The sequence below is a fragment of the Macrotis lagotis genome, chromosome 1 (assembly GCF_037893015.1).
Source record: "Macrotis lagotis isolate mMagLag1 chromosome 1, bilby.v1.9.chrom.fasta, whole genome shotgun sequence".
In the NCBI taxonomy this organism is placed as follows: Eukaryota; Metazoa; Chordata; class Mammalia; order Peramelemorphia; family Peramelidae; genus Macrotis; species Macrotis lagotis.
This window is the reverse complement of record NC_133658.1, coordinates 280,777,616-280,788,647: the sequence shown is the minus strand read 5'-3', so window position 1 is coordinate 280,788,647 and position 11,032 is coordinate 280,777,616.

Sequence of the window (11,032 nt, the reverse complement as noted above, 5' to 3'; positions counted from 1 at the left end):
AGAGTAATTAGAAAAAGTTTAAGAAATTTTTTACCCCTCTATTTGACTTTCAAGTCAGAGACTAAGTTGGAAAACCATCAATGATTAAAATCAACACCCAACAGAAACAAAAATTTGAGGTCCTGAGACTGACAGCTCCATCCAATTGCCTAAAACTTTACATTTCAAAGAATATTCATTGTGTTTCAGAATTCCTTGAGATACTATATTATTCTTGCTTCACCAGAAAAGTTAAATTAAGTTTATGTTCTAAACCCTCCTTCCCCCAGTTTGACCCCAGAAAAATCCATATTAATACGTTACTGTTATTTTTATTTTTATTTTTTTTTAGGTTTTTGCAAGGCAAATGGGATTAAGTGGCTTGCCCAAGGCCACACAGCTAGGTAATTATTAAGTGTCTGAGACCGGATTTGAACCCAGGTACTCCTGACTCCAAGGCCTGGTGTTTTAGCCACTGTCACCTAGCCGCCCCTACTTTACTGTTTTTAAGTTACTTTGTTTCAACTTTACAGATTTCCCAGAAAGTATAGACTTCCCCTCTGTTGTTGTTTTAGGTTTTTTTGCAAGGCAAATGGGGTTTAAGTGGCTTGTCCAAGGCCACACAGCTAGGTAATTATTAAGTGTCTGAGACTAGATTTGAACTCAGGTACTCCTGACTCCAGGGCCGGTGCTTTATCCACTGCGTCACACCTAGAGCCAGCCCTACCTTTTATATTATGGCAAGAGAGTGTTGTTGTTAACCAAACAAAGAATAGAGATAATAACAAAAAATTAGTTTTTATATGAAATCACAAGGGTTTTCTTTAAGATATTTGGACAACAGAAATAGTTAAAAACAAAAGGCATTCTTTCCAAAGCATAAATTGGCCAAATATAAACAATCATTTCTCAAAATATTGAGAATTGACAATTATAAGAATGCTTCAGAATACTAATAAAAATATAAATTCTGAGGTTTTACCTCATGTAGGTGGCACAACAGAGGCAAAATTCAATGCATTTACACAAAATATTGATAGTGGTAATTCTTTTTAGTAGTGAACTAGAAATAGTAGGAAAAAATAGAAATGCAATGAAATATTACTGTGCTGTGAGGTATATTATTAATGAAGAGAAACATGGAAGACTTAATTGAAGTAATGCAGAATACAGTAAATAGAACCAGGAAAACAGGACACAGCTGACTATAACAGTGTAAATGAGAGGATAATAGGAGCAAAACAAAACTGAATATTTTGAAATTATGTTTGATCTTGTCCACAAGAAGAGATTAAAGAAGGCATTTTCCTTTTCTGAGGTCACAGATTCTCACTGGGGAACACAGCATATTATAGTGAACTTTTTCATTAAGGATCACATTGAAAAGACTATAGTTTTTCTTGAGAAGTGATAATGGAAAAGTAAATTTATCGAATTCTATGTTTATTTTTGTTTAGTCATTGTTATGTCTAATTCTGTGGTTTCCTTGGCAAGATACTGCAATGGTTTGCCATTTCTTTCTCCAGTGTGTTCCTATTTTACAGATTAAGAACTAAGGTAAATAGGGGTTGAATGACTTGCCCAGGATACACATCTACTAAGTGTCTCAGGCTACATTGCAACTCAGACCTTCCTGACTCCAGGTCTGGTGTTGTAACAGTGAAAGTTACAGTGATTAACAGTTCAGAAGTTCCTATTTAATCTCTGTCACCAGTCTAACCATAACCAACAGTGGTATGAGGATTGAGCTTGGAACCTTTATCTGCTTTTCAAATCTCAGCAATTCAGGTTACATCACAATAATTTGACAATTGTATGACTTCCTCATTTTCTAATCCAGAGTACTGGATAATCACAGTATCAGTGAACCAGCTTCAAGTAAATTGGATCATTTATGTTACCCAGTTTCTCTAACTATTCTTAATTTGGCAAAAACATTGCAGTGTAAAGTCTTATCTATTTGGAAACAGTCTGGGGCAGCTAGGTGGCGCAGTGGATAAAGCACCGGCCCTGGAGTCAGGAGTACCTGGGTTCAAATCCGGTCTCAGACACTTAATAATTATCTAGCTGTGTGGCCTTGGGCAAGCCACTTAACCCCGTTTGCCTTACCAGAAAAACCTAAAAAAAATATTTTTGGGGTGGCTAGGTGGTGTAGTGGATAAAGCACCAGCTCTGGAGTCAGGAGTACCTGGGTTAATTACCTAGCTGTGTGGCCTTGGGCAAGTCACTTAACCCCATTTGCCTTGCAAAAAGCTAAAAAAAAAAATATTTGGAAACAGTCTTCCTGTTCTGTAAAGATATCTTCAGTAATCTCAGGTGCCTATCTTTGAAATTGGGTCACAATCCATGGGATTGTTCATATGAACTTCAAAATTTTGAATCTTTCTGCAAGGTAACTTTGAGAGGGATCTATACAATTATTAGTGGTTATTAACAATTCCATTTAAAGTATACTTCCCCTTAAACAATAAAAGTATTCCTGAATTTTTATGTACATTAATCAAATCATTTAAAATACATGTGAGTGAAGCATACTTTCATTTTAATGAAATTCTCTTGCTCTTTGCTTTAAAAAAATATATCTGAATTTTTTTTCATGTTCCTAGGATTTGGGATATAAACTTTAAGATGAGACTACAATATACCTTTCATCTAATAGTGCTTGAATGTTGGTTTGAATTTAATATTGAAATCATAAAATACTAATGTGGAAAAAAGTTTTAATGTGCTATTATTACATGTAATTTGAAGCCATGGTTTAAATCAAGCATATTTAAGTGTGTTTTTATTTTGTGATGGGGAAAGAGAAAGAATCTGCTTTATCAGTGATCTCCTGGTCTGCAAAATGTTAGCATTGCTACTTTTTCAACCATGTTTTGATGAAGGCTAAGATACCAGACTTGTAAAAAGAGCATATTTCTCTTGACTGATTGCTGAGCATATTAATCGATTCAGTACTATAAGTTCTTATAAGAATATAATTCCAGCACTCACTGGAAAACAAGGTGATCCATTAAATGTCACTTGGATAGGAAAATTCAAATTACCAAGGTGAATTAATGGGGAGATCTGGTCCTATAGATATTGTCCTTGTATTTAATTACATTTCAGCTAATTTTTTTGGTATATCCAAGTCTTAGTTTCATTCCTCCGAGTTAAGGATCAGAAAATTCAGATGTCAGGTAAATGTATCTTATGGCAAGAAAAATGAATTAAATGGAAGAAAAAAATAAACTTTTTGCAAGTAACAATCATCAAATTCTAAAATACTTTGCATGTATCTTAACTTTTTGGGCCTCAATTTCTTCACCTCTGAAACAATATGCTAGATGATTTCTAATGTCACTTTCAGTTTGAGATTCATATTTTGTGTTTAAATTTCAGGTTATTTTAAATTTCAAAATCACAAATTTCAGAGTTGGAAGGGATTTCATTATCCATATTTGAAAAAATTCATACAGTCTGGCCTCAGCCTGAAGAACTCCATTGAAAGATGCTTTCTTAAGGCAGTTCATTTTACTTTTGGAAAGTTCTAATTCTTTGGAAAGTTTTTCCTGATGTGAAATCTAGATTTGCTTAGCAATTTAGGTCCTCTGAAGTCAAGCAGAATGAGTCTAATCTTGCACATATTTATACTCACATTAATACCCTTCTCCATCTCAGTTTTCTCTAGGATAAAAATTTAGTCTTTAAACAAATCTTCCGTTTGTCAGAACTTGAGACTCATTCATATTCTGATTGCTGTTCTTCAGATCATTAAGCTTATGCACTCATTTGTAATATCATTAGGGTAAGAGTCCAGCAGGTCCATCACCCTCTCTTTTTCCTACAAGCTATACTTTGCATAATGCACCCCTCAATCACATTAGCATTTTTGAGTTTGCCATTTATACTACTAAATCGTATTAAACTTCCAAGTTGCTGCTTAATTATGTCTCCCATCTTGAACTTAGTAAAGTCAGTATTTTTAACTCAGATATAAGATTTCACATAAAATTTAGCATAATATTCTAGCCTCTTGAGGTCTTTTTAGATCCTGTCTGTCATCCAGTGTGTTTTGTCTTTTCTACAGATTTTGTGAGCCTTTAATTCATTCAAAAACAAATGTGTGACAAAAGCTATAGAGACCCCTGGAGCACTTCAGTGGAGACAGATGATATAAAACCATTCATAGGGTGACTCTGATCATTCAGTCAGTTGTAAATCCATCTAATTGTACTACCAGTTAGCTCTCCTTTTTCCAGTTTTCCCATATGATTAACATCAGGTACTTTATCAAACATTTGATTAAACTCTTGTTAACTATATGTTCCTGATCTATCATTTATTAGCCTTGTTAAAGAGATTAGTTTAGCAGGACTATTTTTTTTTTGTAAATAAAATTTTATGCCTTTTTTATATCATTTTCAGATTTACCACCAAATAAGTGTTAATATGTAATATATATATTTTTGTATCCACTCTAACAATGACTTTCTAGCTTTTTAAAAACTTAATCATTTGATTAAAGATGCTTTATATATAAGAATTCTCTATACAAAGTTACTTCTCTTGTTTTTTATGTCAGTTTCATTTGTGATTGTATTCTACACCTTTCCCTACTACCTTACAAACCACCAATAAAAAAAATCTCGGCAAAATTAACCAAAATATTGATTGAATATGACATTATATGCATGTTCCACATACTTCTCCACACCTCCTGTCTTCCCCCATTCCCCTTTATTTGCAAAGAAGAGAAAGAATCTAATTTTTCATCCCTCTTCTTTAGGATCAAGATTTACATGATCCCTGATTGTTGAAATCATGCTAGCTCCTTATGATCACCACTTTCTTGTCTAAATGTTCAATAATCATTTCTTTAATATATTCCATTAAAGTCTTATTTCAGCGTCCATTGTAGGTAATGCTTGGATTGTTGTTCTGGTAAGGTCTTGTCAAGCTAGAGAGATGTAGTAGCAAAGCAAAGATTTGATAATTAACATAGTTCCATGTTATTTGATATAAATGTAGAAATGTAGAAACAAAATTAACCCTATTTGCTGCTGACATGATAACATGCTTAGAAAATCTTAAAGAATCAGCTTAGAAGGGCCACTAGGTGGTGTAGTGGATAAAGCACTGGCCCTGGAATCAGGAGTACCTGAGTTCAAATCTGGTCTCAGACACTTAATAATTACCTAGCTGTGGGGCCTTGGGCAAGCCACTTAATCCCATTGCCTTGCAACCCCTCCCCCAAAACAAAAATTAAGAATCAGCTTAGAAACTAATTGAGAGAAGAGCCTCAGCAAAGTATTGTATTATAGAATAAACCCATAGAAATAAACAGCATTTCTATTGGCCATTCCCCAGGAAGGAGTAATAGAAAAGTAAGTCCCATTCTAAATAACTACAAAATGCTTAAAATGTTTATGAATCAAACTATTGGAGGAATAGGTATATTCACAAAACACTACTTAAATTTTAAAAAAAATAGTTCGTTTGCTTATTAAGACTGACTGCATTAGTATAATCCACATGATACTACTCAAATCAATTTACAAATTTAATGCTATATCAGTCAAACTATGAAGAGAATATAGAACTAGGTAAACAATTTGATGTAATAAAAGATACTGAACATTGAAGGGAATAATGAAGAGGTATTTGATGAGGATATAGCACCTCAAAAAAAGTGAAAGCTATTCATTTGGACCTGGCTAAAAGAAATAAATAGATCAGTGTAGCAATCTGGATAAGGAAGAATGTTGCAATTGTTAATCTAGTGTTCTATAAAGCCAAAAATATAAATTATCTGTGAAAGAATTCTTTGATAACTACTGAGAAAATTGGAAATGATCTGTTGGAATTATATTTAGAGCAGCAGCTTTCAAAATGTATCATAGGAAACTAAAAATGGAGCTGAATATTAAAGATCAAACTGAAAAACAACAGAACCAGAAGGATAGCTTTTATGTTTTTGTTGTTTTAGGTTTTTTGCAAGGCAAATGGGGTTTAAGTGGCTTGCCCAAGGCCACACAGCTAGGTAATAAGTGTCTGAGACCAGATTTGAACTCAGGTACTCCTGACTCCAGGGCCGGTGCTTTATCCACTGTGCCACACCTAGCCAGCCCTACCTTTTATATTATGGCAAGAGAGTGTTGTTCTTAACCAAACAAGGAATAGAGATAATAACAAAAAAATTAGTTTTTATATGAAATGACAAGGGTTTTCTTTTTCTCTAAGATATTTGGACAACAGAAATAGTTAAAAACAAAAGGCATTCTTTCCAAAGCATAAATTGGCCAAATATAAACAATCATTTCTCAAAATATTGAGAATTGACAATTATAAGAATGCTTCAGAATACTAATAAAAATATAAATTCTGAGGTTTTACCTCATGTAGGTGGCACAACAAAAGGCAAAATTCAATGCATTTACACAAAATATTGATAGTGGTAATTCTTTTTAGTAGTGAACTAGAAATAGTAGGAAAAAATAGAAATGCAATGAAATATTACTGTGCTGTGAGGTATATTATTAATGAAGAGAAACATGGAAGACTTAATTGAACTAATGCAGAATACAGTAAATAGAACCAGGAAAACAGGATACACAGTTGACTATAACAATGTAAATGAGAGATAATAGGAGCAAAACAAAACTGAATATTTTGAAATTATGTTTCATCTTGTCCACAAGAAGAGATTAAAGAAGATATTTTCCCTTTTCTGAGGTCACAGATTCTCACTGGGGAACACAGCATATTCTAGTGAACTTTTTCATTAAATTTTGTTGAACTTTTTTCCTTTTTTTTCTTTGATGAGGAAGATGGTTCTCTGGGAAGGGAAGAGGGGTGGGATACATTTGTAGATAAGTAATATAGTAATATAAGTAATATATATAAATAAAATTTTATTTTAATTTAAAACTCTCTTAGGTCTTCCTCTACATTATAGAAGAGTTGCAATAGTAGAGAAAAGTTAGTAGAGAAAGTGCTCAGTGGGATCAGGAGTCTTTGAAGTAACTAGTGTTTGATAGTATTCTTAGGGCATATTCCCAAGTAGATTATTGGGCTAAAGGGTATAGTTATTTTAACTCTTGGATATTATAATGAAACAGATTATTTTTAACTTGGATATTTAATAATTTAGAATATTGTGATAAAGGGTCTTTGGAATGAAAAATAGTAGAGAACTTTAAAAAATGTTCTTGTAGGGGCGGCTAAGCGGTACAGTGGATAAGAGCACCAGCCCTGGAGTCAGGAGTACCTGAGTTCAAATGTGGCCTCAGACACTTAATAATTACCTAGTTGTGTGGCCTTTGTCAAGCTGCCGAAAAAAAGGTTCTTGTATGTAAGTTGAAAAAACATAGAAAGGGGGATTCCTGCTTTTATGAACAAATCAAGGTTTTACCCATATTTCATTGTATATAAATTGGTGCTTCAATAATTCAGGTTTTAAAAAGAGAGTCTTCTTATACCAAGCACATAAACCCCTCTTCCTCTTGATAATATATTTTTTTACAATCACTAGACAATAGAAGAGAATTGTGTAACATTAAACTATTTCCTTTATATGAATCTATGTATTTCATAAGTGATTATGTCAGTCCTAGTTTTCCTTATGATCATTGAGGCTGTAGGGTAAAATTTTAACCGCTAGCAGGCTAGATGTATGTTCTAAAATTTTATGTTTATGTGATTATGATAAATTTACCTTTGAATGATTAATTTGCTATTTTTTTTTCCAGAGCTTCTCAATGCTTCCCTGTTAGAAGATGCTTCATCTTTCACTTGCCATAGTTCAGTAACCCTAAAGGGATTTCCTATGTGAAACATCTCAGATACTGACTGTCGGCCTACCTTTTTGACAGCATCTTTGGGAATGTCCTGGTTAAAACAATGGTCCCAGTAACTTTAGTCTGTGTAGGTAAGTTATACTAACTGCATCCTCCTTAGACTTGTTCCAGGGGTAAGACTGACATAATCTACTTCAGCAAATTTGGCTCTATGCTAGGGTATTAAATAAAGTTCAAGTACAGACCAGTAAAATGTTTTAGAAATGAGCTTGATCTAAAAAATATTGCCATTTTATATAATTTGTTCCTTTTGAATAAAGCATTGGCATATTCCAGTTTTTACTTATGTCTTGTTCTTATTGAGTCCTAAGAGATCTAGTTTTCTTTTTCCTTTTTACAATATCAAATTTACTCTGTTTTCTATACTTTATGCATTTGATGTGCATCTAAAGTCATGAGCATTATGGCTACTTCCTATATATCTATTACAAATTACTGAATTACATTTCAGAAAATACAGAATATATTTTTCCCAAATATAAATGCTAGATACTGACTCTAAGTATCAAACTGACATTAAAGAGAGAGGTTGAAAGAAACTAAATTGCCCATAGAAATCAGGAAAAAAAATCCTGATTTGTATCTATAATATATTTTTCTAATATATTATTTATCTGCAAATCAGCATTTATGTTGCTCTGAGAACAATCCGATTTGGCATTTCTTAATGTAAATATAAAAACTTTTAGTGTTAGATCATCTAATCTGGTGTTTCTTAACTTGGGGATCATGAATTTTATTTATTTATGGAATTAAGTGACTTGCCCAGGGTCATACAGCTAGTATCAAGTGAGGAGGGAGCAGAACCAAGATGGAGACAAGAGAGGATCATCTCTTAGGCGCTCTCTCAAAAAACTTATAAACTAAGGACTCTAAATTTTTGAGAGACAGAACTCACAGAGGGACCCAGTGAGGCAGTTCTACTCAAGGTAACCTGGAAAAGAGCAGAAAGGCTCTGCTCCCCGGGGTGGAGGGGCAGCCCACCAGAGGGGTGGCCCGCCAGAGCGAAAGAACTTCAGCCTCCTGGAGGCAGCCCCAGGGTGCTGGGAGCCACGGCTCACAACAGCCAGGGAGTTTCCTGACCCACGCCCCGTGGAGCAATGGCACAACTTGGGGGAATAGCGGGGGACCTCTGCCAGAGTGAGCACATGAAGCCCAGCCCTCAGGGCACACAGCAAGCAGAGTGACCAAAGCAGTCCAGATCTAGGAAACAGAAGCAGGCAGAGCCGGTAAGCCGGAGCCCCCAGGGCATGAGCACATTGAACCTAGGGAGGGGAGTGAAGAGAGACTGGGGAGTTGAGGAGAGACTGCGGAGCTCTGTCATCTGCCTCTGGAACAGAAAGCTGGGGTTCTGACCACATTCAGGTCCTGATTGCAGTCTAGGCACCCCCCCCCCCCCCCATAGAACAGCAGGACCCTCCCCACCTCAGCCCTGTGGCAGAGGGGGGTGCTTATGGTCATTCACAGACCAGAAGGGAGGACAGAGCCTCACACACTGAGATCCTTGTGGGAGTGTCCCAAAAGCTCAGGAAGCACCCGAAAACCAGGCTCAGGCTGGGAAAATGAGCAAGCAGAGAAATAAGAGGAACACCATTGAGAAATATTTTGCACATGAGCCCAAGGAGGATCAGAATACTCAGTCTGAAGATAAGGAAGCACAAGCTCCTGCATCTAAAGACTCCAAGAAAAACAGAAATTGGGCTCAGGCTATGACAGAGCTCAGAAAAGACTTTGAAAATCAAATGAGGGAGTTAGAAGAAAAACTGGGAAAAGAAAGGAGAGAGATGCAGGAAAAACATGAAAATGAAGTCAGCAGCTTAGTCAAGGAAATCCAAAAAAATGCTGAAGACAATAGCATGCTAAAAACCAGCTTAGGTCAAATGGATAAAACAGTTCAAGAAGTTATTGAGGAGAAGAATGCTTTAAAAAGCAAAATTGGCCAGATGGAAAAAGATAAGAAAGCTCTCTGAGGAAAACAAATCCTTCAGACAAATAATAGAACTCAGGGAGATTGCTGAATTTAAGAGAAATCGGGACTCAATACTTCAAAACCAAAAGAATGAAAAATTAGAAGAAAATGTGAAACATCTCATTGAAAAAAACAACTGATATGGAAAACAGACTTAGGAAAGATAATTTAAAAATTATTGGAATACCTGAAAGTCATGATCAGGAAAAGAGCCTTGACATCATTTTCAAAGAATTACTACAGGAAAATTGCCCTGATATCCTAGAAGCAGAGGGCAAAATAGAAATGGAGAGAATTCACTGATCCTCCCGAGAAAGAGATCCCAAAACACCAACCCCCAGGAATATTATAGTCAAGTTCCAGAACTCCCAAGTCGAAGAGAAAATATTACAAGCAGCCAGAAGGACACAATGCAAATACCATGGAGCTGCAATCAGGATCACACAGGACTTAGCAGCAACTGCATTAAAAGCTCGTAGGGCTTGAAATATAATATACTGGAAAGCAAAAGAGCTTAGAATGCAACTGAGAATCAACTACCCAGCAAAACTGAATGTCTTCTTCTAGGGAAAAAGATGGACTTTCAATGAACCAGGGGAATTTCAAATGTTCCTGTTGGAATGACCAGAGTTGAACAGAAGGTTTGATCTTCAAATACAGGACTCAGGTGAAGCATAGAGATTGAAGGAGAAGGGGAAAATATGAGGGACTTAATGATGATGAACTACATGTATTCCTATATGAACCTTCTCAATTAACAGAGCATATAGAAGGAGCTTTTATAGATGAAGCACAGGAGAAAGCTGAATTTGAAGATAAAATATGGTGTAAAAATGGAGTCAATAGAAAAAAGGGAAATGTAATGGGAGAAAGAAAAAGGAGAGGGGGAATAGGCCAAGATATTTCATATAATAAGATTTTTCTTTATTACAATGAGCTATTGCAATGATATGGAAGGGGGGAAGGCAAGGGGGGAATGAGGGAATCTTCGTTCTCATCAGAGGTGGCTAGGAGAGGAAATAGCATATATACTCAATGGGGTATAGACATCTGGAGTAAGAAGGAAAGGGGGGGACGGGGGAAGGGGTGGGGATGTGAATGATGGAGGAGAGGATGGACCATGGTGGGAGAGTGGTCAGATAGAACACATTTTCTTTTTTACTTCTTGCAAGGGGCTGGGATTGGATGGCCTGTCCGGAACCACAGGGCCAGGTGGATGATGGGCCTAAGGGGTGGTATGGGG